The sequence below is a fragment of the Hyaena hyaena genome, unplaced genomic scaffold (genome assembly GCF_003009895.1).
Source record: "Hyaena hyaena isolate Hyena2069 unplaced genomic scaffold, ASM300989v1 scaffold_10, whole genome shotgun sequence".
Classification (NCBI taxonomy): Eukaryota; Metazoa; Chordata; class Mammalia; order Carnivora; family Hyaenidae; genus Hyaena; species Hyaena hyaena.
This window is the reverse complement of record NW_024080642.1, coordinates 3,906,889-3,924,967: the sequence shown is the minus strand read 5'-3', so window position 1 is coordinate 3,924,967 and position 18,079 is coordinate 3,906,889. Positions and strand designations below refer to the sequence as shown.

Below are 18,079 nucleotides of genomic sequence, written 5' to 3'. Positions count from 1 at the left end.
AAAAAAAAAAAAAAGTCAGAGGTGTGTGTGCGCGCGCGCACGCGTGCGTATGCACCTGCCTGTCTGCTTGTGCAGGTTTGCATTATTTTGTTGCACTGTTGCTTAAAGAGTATTTCTACCTTACAGAAATGATTCCATTCTTCTAAACAAGTTGATAAGTTGCTTTTTATTAAACGTGCAAGTGTCAGGGTGCCTGTTAAGCGTCCAACTTCGACTCAGGTCATAAGACACATAAGTCCTGTGTTGGGCTCAATGCTGCCAGCTCATACCCTGGAGCCTCCTTTAGATTTTGTGTCTCCCTATATCCCTTACCTTTGCCTGCTCGCTCGCTCTCTCTCTCAAATAAATTTTAAGAAAGTACAAGTGTCTAAGAGTTAAACTTGAAATGAGAGAAGGGAAAAAACTGTATTGGTTGTAGTTTAATTGCTTTAAAAAAATCTATTATGTAATTAAAAGCTGTCTTGCTGTCTTGCACTGAAACCAGGCAGATAAACCATGGAGAGAACTACAGTTTCTCAGTGAGGAGCACTCTAGCTATGCTTTTTAAAATGGCTGTCCCATCCAGTACTCCTCATCTCCCTATACTGCTTTATTTTCCTTTTCATAGCATTTATCACCTTCTAAGAGTAACTAACCTGTTCATTAAATTTGTCTGACCCTCCCACTCTATACCATGTAAAAATGGAAGCACGAGGTTTCTTTTTTCTTTTTTCTTTTTTTTTTTAGCCAAGTCCCTCACTCCTAGAACAATGTCTTACTATGTAGTAGGCACTCAGTAAATATTGGTATGAATTAATTGGAGAGGTACTTTTTAATAGATACCTGGGGATTAGAATTGGAGTCCACGGGAAGAATTTATTGTCTTCCTGGAGCTAGTACAAAATTGGGGATCACATTACTTGACTAGTTTAAGGAGGGAAAGAATATATGGGGGGAAAACCCTTAAGGAATTGGGAGGTAATTAGCCAGGATTAGGGAAATGACAGACTTTTTATAGTACACAAATATGAAGGAACATTATATAAAATAGATGACCATCTCATATTCACCTAGAAGAGGACACAGAAATAGGCTGAAACTCCTCAACAGTGGATATAAGGCATGCAGAATTTCCTGATTTTGAAATAAACACTGGAACAGGTGACCAAAGAGGGATGGTTTCTCAGAATTGATTTTCAGCATTGGCACTGTTGGAGGCAGTGGTGAGAATGGAAAGCGCTCAGAGCCAGGGGTCAGAATACCTGGTTGTAGTCTAGGCACTTAGGAGCTTTTCCTAGTTTATCTCTGAAAAAGAGACAGAGGATCCCTGTGTAAACTATCTCATAGGGCATTTGAGAAAAGCAAGTGAGAGAATCCATGTGAAAGCACTTAGAAAATTATAAACCTTTCTACAAAAGTAAGCAGTCGTTAATGACTTTATAAAATCACCTTTGTAAGTGATTTAGAATCTTGGAATCTGGAAGTTGGTTTAATGGTCATCTAGTCCAAATTCTTAGTTACTGAAAATAAATTCTTTTCCATTATTCTTAAGGAATAATCATTGCTTTTGCTTCAGTGTTTCTAGTAGTATGCCACTATTGAATAAGCTCAAATTGTTGTTTATGTTAGTCTAAAATTGCCTTTCTTCAGACTTTATGAACCTATTTTTGACCTCGGAAATAATTCTGTCAGGGACATCTGGCTGGCTGAGTTGGTGGAGCATGTGCCTCTTGATCTTGGGTTTGTGCGTTTGAGCCCCACGTTGAGTGTACAGATTACTTAAAATAAAAAATCTGAGGGGGGGGGAGAAAGAAAGAGAGAGAGAAAGAAATCTATTCCCTTCTTTGTATGACGGCTCTCTTACGGCATCCTTGTTTAAGATCATCATCATCTTTCACCTTGAAATCACTATAGCCACTTAACTGATCTCTGCCTTCTCCTGTTTGTCTTTCACATTTTCAGCAGATTTATTTATTTATTTATTTATTTATTTATTTTAAATATTTTTATTTATTTCTAGGAGAGAGAGAGAGAGGGAGAGAGAGAGAGAGACAGCGTGAGCAGGGGAGGGTCAGAGAGAGAGGGAGTCACAGACTGAAACAGGCTCCAGGCTCTGAGCTGGCAGTCAGCACAGAGCCCGACGCGGGGCTCGAACCCACGAAACGTGAGATCATGACCTAAGCGAAAGTCGGACGCCTAACCGACTAAGCCACCCAGGCGCCCCTCAGCAGATTTATTTAAAACAGACATCTGAGGGGCTCCTGGGTGGCTCAGTCAGTTAAGCATCTGACTTTGGCGCAGGTCATGATCTCATGGTGCATGGGTTCAAGCCCCAAGTCAGGCTCTGTGCAGACAGCTCAGAGCCTGGAGCTGCTTTGGATTCTGCATCATCTTCTCTCTCTGTCCCTTCCCCACTTGCACTCTGATCCTCTCTCTTTCAAAAAATAAATAAACATTAAAAAAGACTTTTTAATAGATATCTGATTATGTTACTGTCCTTGAAACATGGGACTCCAACCCAGCTTTATGCTTAATCTGTTGTTTTGTCCCTCTAATATGAGATATAAGGCTCTTCATAATTTGGCACATCAGGCTCAACCTCCAGGTTTGGCACATACGTTCAACACTCAGCTCTTCATACTATACCACTTGTGGTTTCCCAAACATACATTTAGTTAGGCTACTTTTCTTTTTTTAAGTAGGCTGACACCAAGCATGGAGCCCAGTGTGAGGCTTGAACTCAATGACCCTGAGATAAGGACCTGAGCTTAGATCAAGGGTTGGATGCTTAACTGACTGAGCCACCCGGGCGCCCCTGGTTACGGTAGTTTTCTAGCATAGTTGTACTTGCCTTTCATTATGCTAGTTTTCTCTGCCTAGAGTGGCTTACTCTTCTCAATCTGGTAAATTCTTGCTCAGCTTTCAATGACCCATATTATTGTTCTCCCTTCTTTCTCACTGTTCCTTGGAAATATTTGTTTCATTATTTTGGTTTCAAACAACTTTATTCACTTTTTTCTTTTTGAAATATAATTGACATACAACATTGTATTAGTTTAAGGTGTACAACATAGTAATTTGATAATTTATATATACTGTGGAAGATTTACCACAGTAATCACATTTCTTACCAGGGCTATTATCTGTCATATTTGTGTTTCCAGTACATAGTACTGTCACAGTGCCTAGTGCATCACAGGGAGCTAATGAATGAAGAATGTTCCTACTAAGTGATCTCTTTTTCAGGTTAAACTCTTTTTACCTTTACTATCCATATTACAGTTTCTAGATCCTCTCTGTGTTTTTTACATCTTGGCTGAGCTATTTCTAGGCTTTCCTCTATTTCCATCAGAAAGTGTATTTTAATGACTGCAGGAGTGAACTGAAATGTTCTAAAATAACTTCTTTGAACACCCCTCCCCCATAACTTTTAACAAAAAATGTACCAAATGAACCAGTTCTCCAGCTGCTGCTTTGGGAAAGGTTCTTAATGCATTAATTTCTAGCCACCTCCTTGCCAGAATAGACCCCAAATAAAATAAGCAGGGGGCACCTGGCTGGCTCAGTTGGTAGAGTATGAGGGTTGTGAGTTTAAGTTCATGTTGGGTGTAGAGATTACTTAAAAATAAAAACTAAAAAGAAAGCAGAAAAAAAGTCAGCAGACTTTGTACCTGCTTTTCTCTTTTACTTTTTAAAAAAGTTTATATATTTACTTCGAGAGTGTGAGTGGGGAGAGGGAGGAGAGGGAGAGGGCGAGGGAGAGAGAGAATCCCAAGCAGGCTACATGCTGTCAGCACAGAACCCCACACAGGACTCAATCTCAGAAACTGAGAGATCATGACCTGGGCAGATATTAAGAGTCACACGCTTAACTGAGCCGCGTGGGCTCCTCTCTTCCTTTCTGTCACCTTAGCAGGATCATTCCACATTTATAAGTCACCATTATTAGACCACGATTTTCCCATTTAGAGTGGCTTCCTAAGATTCCACAATAACCTTACGGGAGTGTTAGTCCCTTAGGCTCATAAACACAGTTGAAAAGCAGAGAGTGACACTAAATTCTAAGGGAAAGGATGCAGCTCTTATCCAGAATTGAAGACAGATGAGTCAGGCAGCAGGGATCTATCAACTCCAAAATCCATTCAGAAGTGATTTAATCTTTCCTCTTGAAGCAGATCAACAATGCCATTTGCCTGTCTAAAAAAATGAGATTACCCAGGATTCTCTTAGAGGAAGATAAATGATTAGTGTAATAGTAGCTTCTGGCCTTGTGTAATGTCTCCTCTTAGTACTACATGGTAGTGGCAGAGGGCACGTCTAGTGCATAGTACCAGGATGTAGAGATCAGGCCACAGTGTTTAATGGAAATTTAACAATTCTCAGCAACCCTCAACCTTAACGGACTTGTTAATTGTTAAAATTCATCTTTATCAAAGGAAGGACTGGTTAATGATTTTTTTCCTGGCTCAACATGCTGGGCATTAGCTGGAATTGCTGAGTGATTTGCACTGAGGAAACCGTGAGAGCAATTTCTTGTTTGTCCACAAATTATCATTAGCAGTTTCATTTGCAGATTGAAGAAGCCGGAGGAGTGGGCTGTTTGCCAGTTGCAGCTTCCCTCCGATTAGGGCGTTAGTTCAATTATGTCCAATTAACTTTTATTGCAGATAGTGGTGATAATTACTTGCAAGTCAGTTTTTGGCTGCAGTTATCCCAAGGCTGAAGTATGAACTTGATGGATTTTAATAACCAGAATGACACATTTTACTCCTTCCCTCCACTGTAGTTATTTCTTTTTACAGACCTCTTTTAGACAGGAGATCAAAGCATTGTAAAAATTCATCTCACAATTAAAACATATTGTCCTTCTTTTGAAGAGCTGTGTAGGATCATATTTTAAAAGACTCTATTAGGAGCCAGCCTTAATGGCTTTTTATATTCTGAGATCATACCCTTGAGTTCATTGCTCCTTATCATAAGAGAATAGACTGAGATGGAACTAAATGTCATTCAAAGCAATTTGTGCTTATTGTAAGATTATAGTAATTGGCAAGGTGCAGTTTAGTCTTCTGCTTGCATATGAAATTCTCTTCGAAATGCAGAAGTAAACTTTGGGGCACTTTTATTCATTTTTTTTTTTTTAAATATTTTTTTATTTATTTCTAGGAGAGAGAGAGGGAGACAGCGTGAGCAGGGTAGGGTCAGAGAGAGAGGGAGTCACAGACTGAAACAGGCTCCAGGCTCCGAGCTGGCAGTCAGCACAGAGCCCGACGCGGGGCTCGAACCCACGAACCGCGAGACCATGACCTAAGCGAAAGTCGGACGCTTAACCGACTAAGCCACCCAGGCGCTGGGGCACTTTTAAAATCAGTAGGACACTGAGGATACATTTCATTAGTGCTATAGGAATTTTAGTATTTTTTTTTTTTAAATTGGGCTATTAAAAAGATTTATTTAACAAAATAGTTCAGTATGAAGATGCACATGATCTTATTTTTATATTGTAGTAAAACATGTACTATGGAGAGGGGACGTGGAGAAGCAGTTGATATTTTCCGGTGAACATCCCCGTTGTTTATACTCATTCCGAGGCTTCTAACATGATGGTACTGTTTCCTCGTATTATCACCATTCCAATATCATTCTGTTGCTCACTAATTGCCATCTCCACACATTCATCTATCACAAGATTCATAAAGGAATTGAACCCTTGCAATATTCCTTGGACATGTCTGCCACCATTTAATTTTGAAAATTTCTTGTCTGTAAATGTTTTAACTTGGAAGGGTGAGCTTTGCTCATGGTATTGGAGAGCTCAAAGATGCCTCTCTAAAAAATTTTTTTATTGTATTATTTTAATAGAAAGTTGCATAATATCTTTGGAAACATGCTTGCTAGGTGAAAAAAGAGGGAGAGAAGGACTAGTTTGTCTTTCTCTGAAGATGACAAAGTCTCTTTGGTGTTTTCCTTCAGACTTTCCCTTAGTATTGTTTGATGATAACCCTGAAAGTAAATTGTCTTATAAGTAAAAGCTTATCTCCTTGACATGCAAAAAACTAAAGAACCAAGCTGGGGCTGTTCCTAGATCTTCAGGTGACTTGCTTTTTTTTTTGTTTTCTGGTTTTTGTTTCAGATGTTTTTGCTCACTTTAGTGTCCTTTGTTACTGTTATTAGGCTCTCTTCACAAGGGCTCATCAGTCTCCTTAGATACTTTATGGATGTGGCTGCATAAAAATTTTGTTGAGGGGCACCTGAGTGACTCAGTTGGTTAAGTGTCCAACTTCGGCTCAGGTCATGATCTCACGATTCATGGGTTCAAGCCCCACATTGGGCTCTGTGCTGAACTCTTGCTCAGATCCTGAAGCCTGCTTCGGATTCTGTGTCTCCTTCTCTCTCTGCCCCTCCTCCGCTTGCACTCTGCCTCACTCTGTCTCTCAAAAATAAGTAAATGTAAAAAAAAAAAAAAAATTAAGAAAAAATTTTTGTTGAGAATAAGTGGCCAAGGAGTATGGCAATGCATTTTAAGAGTCTTAGTGTTTGTGTGAAGTAAGGGGAAAAGTTCATGGCTCCTTGGAGAAGAGCTGTAATACAGTTGTTTCTCCTCCAAAGCTTCCCTGATTACACTAAAAAAGAAAGAAGAGGAAAAGGTGAGTGATAAACATCATCCTTGCACTACTTCAAAGTTCCTCATGGATTGTTACCAAAAACCTTTCTGCTGTAGAATGACCCAGGACTCTGCCTGCCGGCTGCTGTTGGCGTAAAAGTGGAGAAACTAGTTTTAGTGGGTCCCTTTCAGGAAGTCTGGAGATACAGTTTATGTCACCATTTGAAACTTTTTGTATGGTGGGAGGAAAGAATGTCGTAACTCTGTTATACTCTGGAAGATATAACAAGGATTTCCCTTAGAGTATAGGGGTTTGTAGGCAGTACTGATAAGCTTCGGGATGTGTGCTTGGAAAGAAAGGGCTTGCGAAACTTTTTGAAACATGAACTTGAAGGAAGTGTTAGTGAATGACAGGCCTGAAAAAGGAGGGTTATAATAGCACCTTGTTCAGGATAGACATTTCTTTTGGAACCTTTTCAAAAGTGAAATTCTCCGTCTTTTTTTTTTTTTTATGTTATTTATTTTTGTGAGACAGAGAGCATGAGGGGGGGTGGGCAGGGGCAGAGAGAGGGGGAGACACAGAATCAGAAGCAGGCTCCAGGCTCTGAGCTGTCAGCATTGAGCCTGATGCAGGGCTCCAACCCACAAACGCTGAGATCATAACCTGAGCCGTAGTCAGATACTTAATTGACTGAGCCACCCAGGCACCCCTGAAATTCTCCATCTTTAGGGTAAGAGGGTTGCAGTGAATGCTACACAGTAGAAGCATTCCCAGAACAGAATGAAGATTGGGGAAGAATTTGAAATATAGGCACTGGAGAAAATGTTATTCAGGTAAGTGTTGAAAAGAAATTGGAAGTTGATGAGGCAGAAAGATACAGGAAACCTATTCCAAATGGCAAGAATCCCAAATGTCAGCACTCACTAGTGTAGAGCTAAGTTATCTGCATTAGGATGAAATGATAATGGTTACCAACAGGCCACTTTCTCCAACTCTTCTTTATGATCTCCAATCCTCACCCCCTTTCCAGACTTCAACACTATCTTTTTTTGTTTATTTTATTTTATTTTTTTGTAAACTTCATTTATTTATTTTGAGAGAGAACGAGCAGGGGAGGGGCAGAGAGAAAGCGAGAGATCGAACCCTCCATCAGGCTCTACGCATGACCTGAGCTGAAATCAAGAGTCGGACACTTACTAAGCCACCAAGGTACCCCTGTTCTGTTAATTTTTTTTCTTAAAAGTTTTTAAAAATGTTTTATTTATTTTTGAGAGAGAAGAGATAGAGCATGAATGGGGGTGGGGCAAAGAAAGAGGGAAACACAGAATGTGAAGCAGACTCCACACTCTGAGTTGTCAGCACAGAGCCCAACCCTGTACCAGGAGATCATGACCTGAGCCAAAGTCGGACGCTTAACCAGCTGAACCACCCAGGCACCCGTTTTTTGTTTTTTTTTTTTTTGTTTAAAAATATTTTTTAATGTTTTATTTATTTCTGAGAGAGACAGACCGTGTGAGCAGGGGAGGGTCAGAGGGAGACACAGAATCTGAAGCAGGCTTCAGGCTCTGAGGTGGCTGTCAGCACATAGCCCGACATAGGGCTCGAACCCATGAACCGTGAGATCATGACCTGAGCCGAAGTCGGACACTTAACCAACTGAGCCACCCAGGCGCCCTTGTGTTTTTGTTTTTTAAAGTAGGCTCTGTGCCTTGCGCGGAGCCCAACACAGGGACTGAACTCACAACCTTGAGATCATGACCTGAACTGAGATCAAGATTTGGATGCTTAACCCTACTGAGCCACCCAAGGACCCCATATTTTGTTTTGTTTTTTAAATAAAATGTGTGGAAACAATCTTAGATTTATAGAAAAGTTGAAAGTATAGTACAAAGACTATTTTTCTTCCTTGAATCATTTGACCTGATTGCTTTATCATCTCAGAATACTTTAGTATTTACCTTCAACAACAAACAAGGGCACTCTCCATCCAGCATTACAATAAAACCATCAAAATCAGTAACATTGATGCATTATTGTCATTCTCAGACCCCCTCTCAGATGTTGCTATTTGTTGTTTTGTTTTAAAGTTTATTTGAGAGCAAGATTGTGAGCTTGCATGGATGTGTTCATCAGCAGGAGGGGGGCAAAGAGAGAGAGAGGGGAAGAGAGAAAAACCCCAAGCAGGCTCCACACTGTCAGCATAGAACCAGACTAAGGGCTGGAATCCACCAACTAACTGCATGATCATGACCTGTGCCAAGATCAAGAGTTGGTTGGGGGCACCGGGTGGCCCACTCTTTTGAGCATCTGACTTCAGCTCAGGTCATGATCTCACAGCTTGTGGTTAGAGCCCCACGTCAGGCTCTGGGCTGACAGCTTAGAGCCTGGAGCCTGCTTCAGATTCTGTGTCTCCCGCTCTCTCTTCCCCTCCTTGACTCATGCTCAGTCCCTCTTTTTCTCTCTCAAAAAGAAAACAAAACATTAAAAAAAAAAAAAAAGTTGGTTACTTCACTGACTGAGCCACCCAGGCACCCCAGATGTTGCTATTTGTATGAGTAATGTCTTTAATTTCAGTAAGGATCCAGTTCAGAATCACGTGTTGCATTTTTTTTTAATGTTCATTTTTTGAGAGAGAGCATGAATGGCGGAGGAGCAAAGAGAGAGGGGGACAGGATCTGAAGCGGGCTGTGCACTGATATCAGTGAGCCACATGTGGGGCTCAAGCTCACAAACTGTGAGGTCATGACCTGAGCCGAGGTCAGACTCAATTGACTGAGCCACCTAGGGGCCCCACATCTTGCATTTTTAAATTTATTTTACTTTTTTTTTCTTTTTAAGTAAACTCTGCTCTCAACTTGGAACTTGAATTCACAACCCTGGAATCAAGAGTCGCATGCTCTACGAGCTATATGAGCTGAGCCAGCCAAGTGTCCCACACATTGCATTTATCTGCTGTATATTCTTGAGCTCCTTCAATCTGGAACAGTTCTTCAGGCCTTTGACTTTAATGACTTTAATGCTTCTGACAGTTAATTTGTAGAAAGTCCCTAAATTTAGGGTTGCTTGGTGGTTCCTCATGTTTAATTTAGGTTATATATATTCAGCAGGAATATTATGAGAGTAATGCATAATTTCATTACATAATTTCAAGAAGTGCAGAATTTTTATGTGTCCTATTACCGGTAATGTTCAATCACTTGATTAAGGTGGTGCCTGCTAGACATTTCCAATGCAAAGTTACTCTTTTTCCTTTTATAATTAGTAAGTATTTTGGAAGGAGATACTTTGAAACTGCAAATATCCTGCTCTTCTCCACCCTTTCAATTTATTAGTTTATATACTTACATTAGTATGGACTCATGACTTTCTATTAAATTTTTTTTTGTAATTTGAGTATAGTTGATGTACAATGTTACATTAGTTTCAGGTATATAAGAATATTCAACTTCTTGATATATTATGGATTTCTATTTTATTCAATAGAATATAATCTTTTATTATTTGATGTTCAAGTTATCCCAGAATTTGTCAGTGTATCAGGAAAAATTTATATACCTCTATGTTTAATCCAAAGATTATCAAATGAGTTGCTGTCCTTTTATTTCAAAAGATTGGCTGATATTACCCAAACTAATATCTTATGAACAGTGGTAGAAAACAATAGTTCATAATTCTTCTATTGCAAGGACATGTTTCCTTCACTCATGTACCTATTCATTGTTCTTTACGATTTCTACTGCGTAAACTTCTCTTTCAGAGGTTTCCCTCACCAGTTGAACATCCCAAAGTTTCTGTGTTCTTTGACATGTCACTGTTAGTCTTTGAGCACTTCCTTCCTTTTCTGCACAGTAAGATGTTTGAGAGTCATTTCCGTGCCTCAGCCATTTCTCCAAATATCATCTGTTCCTGTTAGTAGAGAGATTTAGAAGTCAAGTATCTAAAAATCAGGATCCACTTTGACCTTATTGGGGCTCATTGCTGTTGAATGGTAGTCAACGGCATCCCTCTGGTGACGCTCTCACATCACTTCGGTACCTTCTGTTTCCAGTCTATTTAATGTGATTTAACAGGGAAAAGGGTGAAGGTTGATAAGGACGTTCAGTTGGTGAGGGAAGCTGTGGAGAGAATTTACAGAGGAGAAATTAGGAGAGTGAATGGGTACATGAGTGAAGGAGGCAGTGTACCAGGAATAGAAGAGTTAGGAACTTTTGTTTTCTGATCCTGTCCATAGATATTAATTTGGGTAGTGTTAGTCATATTTCTTTGAGATATCTTTGTAAGGAAAGCACATCATTTGGACATCTGTAAGATAAAACCTACATAATTTTTTCCCTGATTTATTCAATGCTAAAGTAATCTTGAGTTAAATTGCTTTGAGTAGGGCTTAATATGGTATAACACACATTATTTGACCAGTTAGAACTAGCCACACACTGATTAAACAAAAAACAAAACAAAACAATGCTGAATGATTATGGAATTTTTCAGAGCTACAGAAAGGAGCAAAAGAATTCTGCTGATCAGTGTATGTATGAGTTGTGTACTTTGAATCTCTGAGAGGTTTATAAAGGACTACTTTGTTTTTATTTTGTTTTACAAGGCAGTTCCTGAAATGAGGAAGCCTCTTAAAGCGAAGTTCAGAATTTTATTTCAGTGGATGTTTACTCAAGCTGTAAAATACTCTTCCAGCAGGGACTATCTCTCAGTTCTCTTTTCTTTTCTTTTTTTTTTTAATGCTTATTTATTTGAGAGAGAGAGAATGGGAGAGGGAGCGCAAGCTGGGGAGGGGCAGAGAGAGAGGGAGACATAGAAGCCTAGGTCTCAGCTGTCAGCACAAAGCCCAAGGACGAGGCTCAAACCCCACAAACCATGAGATCATGATCTGAGCCAAAGTCGGAAACGTAACTGATTGAGCCTCCCAGGCGCCCCGCCTCTGTTCTCTCTTCTTCCTGTGGAATGAACCAGTATTCCACATATCATTAGCTCGTTGCAGTGGTTAGTAGGGTATAGAAGGAGGAGGTGTTCCTCTTCTCAGTTGGCTTTCAGTTCCCGGGTCCTTTTGAGTCTTAGCAATCTCTCCTACTTTCATAGACTCTTTAGCTTCAGAAACCTGGTAATTCCTTGGATATGTGGAATTTGAGCCATAAAGCTTCAAGTTATAGTGATTCTCAGTGAAATGGCAAGGTAAGATCTTTCTATTTTTGCTAGGCTACAGAAGCCCTCATGGTCCTCTACTCCCACTGGCAGAGAAGGGAGGGCCTAAATGAACAGAATGTATTAAGATGGCAATTAAGCTTTGTCTTACCTTAAAATCTGCCTACTGGCAAACTAACCCTGGATGGCAATATGTTAACTATAAATAAAACTTTGTCCCCTTGCACTGAATCTGTTAGCCTTTCCTGAAACTTCACTAGATATGTAAGGTACATAAATTCAAGGCATTGTGTACAGAGAACAGGTTCTAAGAAAGTAACAGACAAAGTGAATATATAGTGGATATAGTAGATGCATGACTTTGAAAGGTATGAGCCCAGCTTCCCTCCCTCCTGCCACCCCCGCCCAAATTTAAAACACCTGAGGGAGCAGAGGGCTATTTCCTGTCAGACACCTGGGTGGGGTCTATGATGTCCAGCTTCCAAATACTGCCCTAGCAGTGTCCAAATGGAAGCTGACTTTGAAGAGGTATGAGTTGAAAGTACATTCAGAGTTAGTTTACTTCTGACATTCAGGGAAGAACATTAGGAAGGGAGGGACAGAGGTTTCTGTGCCAGGATTGTTTGAGAATGAGAGATAACTTTGTTTAATCATTACTTGTATTATTCTTGGATATAGTTTCCTCAGTGTAAATTGATACAGCTTTTCTCTGGGGAAAAAAAAAAGAAATCTGACAAGTTGAACACAAAGTCTTTCTTTGCCTTTATGTAGTCACTTTCCCAGTGCATTCTTCCCTTGGTTATAGTTGCTGGCTTTATAGTTCAGCTTGAAAGGATTTTTCACTAAGAGCTGATTGCAAAGTGTTAGGCAGAGTGCTGATCTGGACAGACAATTCCCCAACTCCATAGGAAAGTCAGTAATTACATTCATACTTAAAAGACAAAACTGTGGCTTGGAATTTTATGTTTTTGTTGTATATAATAGTGCAAGAAGAGGGATATGATAGGTGGTCAATAAATACTGACTTGGGAGGCAGCTATGGCATATTGCCATGTTTTTCAAATATTTTTGTCTGTGTTCACAATAGGGATTGCACTTCCAATAAATACACACGTGTAATTGAAATAATTGAAACAAGAATCATGAAACAAGCATTTTTTTACTTTGTGAATTTTTTAATTCATCAGGAAAATTTTTTTGTTAATGTTTATTTTTGAGAGAGGGGGAGAGAGAGCGAGCAAGCATAAGTTGGGGAGGTGGGCAGAGAGAGACACAGAATGTGAAGCAGGTTCCAGACTCTGAGCTGTCAGCACAGAGCCCAACACGGGGTTTGAACCCAGGAACTGCAGATCATGACCTGAGCCGAAATCAGGAGTTGGATGCTTAACTGACTGAGCCACCAAGTGCCTCACATAGCAAAAATGTTGATTCATAGATATTTCTTGAAATTTCTAAACCTCTGATGAGGCAGTTTAGACCCAGAAAAGAAAGACACCTCTGTACTGGGGTTAGGAAACCTAGGCACACAGGGATTCAAACACCGTCACCTAGACTTGTTTCAGTAACACCTTGTAGTTACATACCCAGAATGGAGCCAGCCGAGTGCCCTTAAGCCTCTTCAATTCCTGTCCCCCTTCAGACTTGAAAGTTGGACTCTAGACTAGGTTAGAGGGCCTACTCTCAGGTGATGTGATTCTGGGTCACTAGAGAAATCTAGCTTCTTTTGTACCTTGTGCAGTTGAGACAAGAAAGGACATGAATAAGCAACTTGTTTAAGCTGTTCTGTAAACACATGGTTGCCAGAATTTTTTAACAGCCTGCTAAATTCTTAAAATTCTTTTTCTGTGTTGTGGCTATGGGCTATCTAAGTTTACAGAAGCTAACTGGGGAATTGCTTTTTTATTTTTCTCAGACTAAATACCTGTCTGTGGTCTGACTTGTTTTGGCACAATCAGGGCCTATTAAAAGTCTTTCTAGACACCCTAAGACTTAAAATTGTACCCAACTTTGGTATCTTTTCAGCAGATTCTCTTTTTTAAAAAAAAATCTTTTAAGTTTATTTTAAGAGAGTGCTTGTATGTGTGCAAGCAGAGGAGGGGCAGAGGGAGAGAATCTTAACCATGCTCAGCACAGAGCCTGAAACAGGGCTCAATCCCAGGACTGTGAGATCACCACCTTACCTGATGTCAAGAGTCAAATATTTAGGGCTCCTGGGTGGCTCAGTTGATTGAGTGTTCAACTTCGGCTCAGGTCATGATCTCACCATTCCATGAGTTTGAGCCCCACTTTGGTCTCTGTACTGACAGCTCAGAGCCTGGAGTTTGCTTCCGATTCTGTGTCTCCCACCCTCTCTGCCCCTCTCTTGCTGCTCATATTCTGTGTTTCTCCCTGTCAAAAGTAAATAAACATTTAAAAAAATTTTTTTTTAAAGAGTCAGACGTTCAACCGACTGAGCCACCCAGGCAGCCCCAACAGATTCCCCTTTTAAAAAACAGTTTGGGTCTTTTGCCTCAGTTTTTCCATCTGGGTGTGAGTTCAGGATTTATCTGTCACTGGGCACCTTTTCATGGACTCATGTGAGACTTGGGTTTTGAAGATTAAAAATTGCCACAAATTGTAACATATTTGTTGAGTTATATCTCATCTGAATAATAATTTGAAACTTTCTGATTCAGAATCAGTTTCTATAGAAAATTGTAAAAGGTAAAAATTCAACATTTGTGTCTTATCTCGTGGAAGTGGTTTCTTCTGTTTTCTTGTTGTTTTCACTGTCTTGCTAGGCTCAATCTCAGGTACTTGTGAGTGAAATTCTACCCAGTTTGACAGCTTGGCTTGCAGTTATGAATGTGGTTAAATGCAGAGATCAGTCTTTCTAAGATGGTTCATCTTAAGTTATAGTGATTCGGCCCTGATAGACCTTTAGAAACTCAAGCCTTTTACATACCGTAATGAAAAATTGCAAGTCTGATTTTACTGCCTACAATAAACACAGCCCTCATTTTCATGTTTTTAGGAACACTGATTTCTACTTAATGGAGATTAAAGTACAGAAATTATAAAAATACAGAAATCAAATGATACTTTTCAATACAGTATAAATAAAAGTATCTGGGCTTTTTTTTTTTTTTTTTTTTTGGTGGTTTACATCTTCATTGTTTTGGAGGTGGGACGCAGGTGCTCCGGGACTCTTGGTGGGTGGCCAGCTTCCTCTTTACCATCATAGACTTCTGGCTGCAGAGGATGGCACTGGCTCTGTGGATGGCAGCCATGCACAGATCTGGGCAGTACTTGTTCTTGAGGACCATGTGCTGATGCTGCAGAGGGTGCTCCAGGCATTCTTGTTCATGGTGGTCCAGTCATAGGAGGTGCACGGTTTTCACTGGTGGGATCTCAGCTTCACGACCACCACTAACCTCTACCGTCAGCCGGCCTCCACGCCCACAGTCTTGTGGTGCAGGAGTTGTGAGCCTTCAGAATATTGAGTTCAGTGCTTTATGTCTGCTTGTTCCGTTTGATCAGGAACCTGGAGCACTTCTGCAGGACTATCATTGCAGGTGGGTGGACCTGGCGGCAGCTCCTCTCATTATGGCTGCCGGAGGTGGAAAGAGCTGCCCAGGCATTTTTAATCTCCGGTGTGCTCTCACAGAGTGGTTACCTGCACACACACATGCACAGGCACTTACTGGCACTTGTGTTATCTATATGATTCAAGGATGTGAATTCAGATAGTTTCCAGAGTGTGACATTAAAGTATATACTATTCTTCAGGAATGTGAGCTAGTGATATTCAGTATCTGTTATGTGATAATCTTGTTCCTGACACCCTAACTTAGAAGGATAAATAAAAGGTTCTGGTCTTAGGAAGCTCCCACACACTCAAGTTGAAAGTTTAATATGCTCAGGGAGAATACTTTCTAGCACCTGAATAACACATTCAAGAGAAAGCACTGGGTCATGAATGAGTTAAATAAGAAGATCCAGAAAGAGCATCCTTGCTGAAGAAAAGCACTAGTAGAGAAAGTACCTTTTGGGACTAGGATAGGGTGGGACCCAGGACAGGGAGACGACTTGTTGTGTGATAGGTTCTAAAGGGTAGTTAGTGGGGCTCCTGGGCGGCTCAGTAGGCTAAGTGTCTGACTTTGGCTTAAGTCATGATCTCACGGTCCATGGGTTTGAGCCCCGCGTCAAGCTCTGTGCTGACAGCTCAGAGCCTAGAGCCTGTTTCAGATTCTGTGTCTCCCTCTCTCTCTCTCTGCCCCTCCCACACTCACTCTCTGTGTCTCTCAAAAATGAAATAAAGACAACAAATTTTTAAAAAATAAAAGTTGAGGGGCGCCTGGGTGGCTTAGTCAGTTAAATGTCCGACTTTCGTTTAGGTCATGATCTCGCGGTTCGTGGGTTCGAGCCCCTCGTCGGGCTCTGTGCTGACTGCCAGCTCAGAGCCTGAAGCCAATTTCAGAGTCTGTATCTCCCTCTCTCTCTGACCCTCCCCTGCTCATGCCTTCTCTCTCTCTCTCCTAGAAATAATATAAAAATATTAAAAAATAAATAAAAATAAAAGTTGAAAAAAAAAAAAGGGTAGTTTAGTAGGAGTAATGTTTCCAAACCCCTAAGTGGGTATGATTTGCGGTAGAGGTAGTTCTGGGCTTTCAAAAAAGTAAGCCCAGAGGTTCCTGCCTGGCTCAGTCCCTGAAGCATGTGACTCTGTTCTTGGGATCCTGAGATAGAGCCTGGCATTGGTTGTAGAGGTTACTTGAAAAAAATGAAAATAAATAAAAATTTTAAAAAGCCCATGGGCACCTGGGTGGCTCAGTCATGATTTCTGCTCAGGCCATGATCTTGGAGTTTCTGAGCTTGAGTCCCCCCATCGGCCTTGTGCTGACAGTGCAGAGCCTGCTTGGGATTCTCCTTCTCTCTATTCTTCCCCTACTCATGTGCTCACGTGTGCTCCCTCTCTCTCAAAATAAACTTAAAATAAAAATTAAAAAAATGTGTTGAGTTAAAAAAATTTCTTTAAAAGCCCGGATTGAACATTAGCTACCCGCACCCCCACCCCCCAGAATTGTGAGGTCACAATTCCAAGTGAATTTTAGCTTCCTTATGGGTTAAAAATAGATGCCTTTAGCAGTGGCTGAACTTTATTCAGGCTGGGTAATTAGTGAAAAGTACAGTTCAGCTAGAAATTCACAGTTAAACCTGGACTGACAAAAATTACCTGTTGAATAAATTGTTTTATTGTAACAGACCATAAAGATGACTGATTTTGCAAAGTCTGATTTGATAAACATGTAATTTTTGCTTTCTTTTGCCCTGTTTATTTTCCCCAGCACTGTTTTGGTGTTTCCCTTAGGTTTTAGCCTAATTTCTTAGACCCCAGGAGTAAAGGAAAAGAGAGCTGTAGGATAAAATGGTTTTCCCCATTATCAGAAAGTAGTCTTTTTGTTTTATTGATTGGTTGATTGAGAGGGAGCACATGCAGGTGAGCAGGGGAGAGGGAGAGAGAGAATCTTAAATTAAGCAGGCTCCACGCCCAGCTCTATCTCAGGATGACTGTACTTACTGCCTGAGCTACCCAGGCACCCCAAAAAGTAGTCTTTTTAGATAAGCCTTTAGCTCATGGATGAGAAGGCTTTAATCAGAGATACTAAGGACTCTTAATTAATGCAGTTTCTCAGTGTTAATCATATTCTCTTAAGATGCATATACATGGGGGGCACCTGGGTGGCTCTGTCAGTTACATGTCTGACTCTTGATTTTGGCTCAGGTCGTGATTCAAGGTGTGTGAGATTGAGCCCCACGTCAGGCTCTTTGCTGACACTGGAGCCTGCTTAGGATTCTCTCTCCCCGTGCTCTGTACCTATTCTCTCTCAAGACCACAATGGCAGATTCATATTTTTGAACCACAGCATGAATCAGTTTCTACTGGGAGGGAAGAGGGTTCTTTCTGAAGGTGTAAGGGGTTGCAGGGAAGTGAAAACAGGAGAGAAAATTGGCAAACAAATGTAGTGGGAGGCAGTGGATTGTGGGTGTTGAAACTGGGCTGGAAGTGATGGCTATAGACTACTTCACCTCACCCTCGAGCCCCCTGAGTAAAAATAAATCCCTTTTCCAGTACCTTATCTTCTCTCCTCCTCTCTGTACCTTTCAGTGGTCTTAAACATAAGCAGGGACAAGTAGCACAGACACAGCCGAGGTTTTCTTACCTGTGCAGCCCTGCCCTGTGGTAGAGATAGTCCTTTATCAGACGCCACCCAGGAAAGCAGAGTGTGACATCACAACTCTAATGTAAGCGTTAGCAGTCTTCTGACTGGGGTAGGGGTGGGTGGGAGGGCAGATTAAAG

General features: G+C 40.8%; 1 protein-coding gene and 1 pseudogene across 3 annotated transcripts in view; one reads left to right on the top strand and one right to left on the bottom strand.

The window, feature by feature from the left end:
- Positions 1-18,079, top strand: part of FAM222B (family with sequence similarity 222 member B) — a 68,526-nt gene that overhangs the window by 33,312 nt on the left and 17,135 nt on the right. The window contains exon 1 of one of the 3 annotated variants that reach the window (XM_039253343.1): positions 11,658-11,768. The exons of 1 other annotated variant lie outside the window; for it this stretch is intronic. The gene's annotated coding sequence lies outside the window, so the exon portion shown is untranslated. Of the gene's footprint in view, positions 1-11,657; positions 11,769-17,952; positions 18,024-18,079 lie in introns of those variants that run through there. One more of the 3 variants, XM_039253333.1, reaches the window with a different exon arrangement.
- On the bottom strand, positions 5,561-5,781 carry LOC120245778 (annotated as a pseudogene).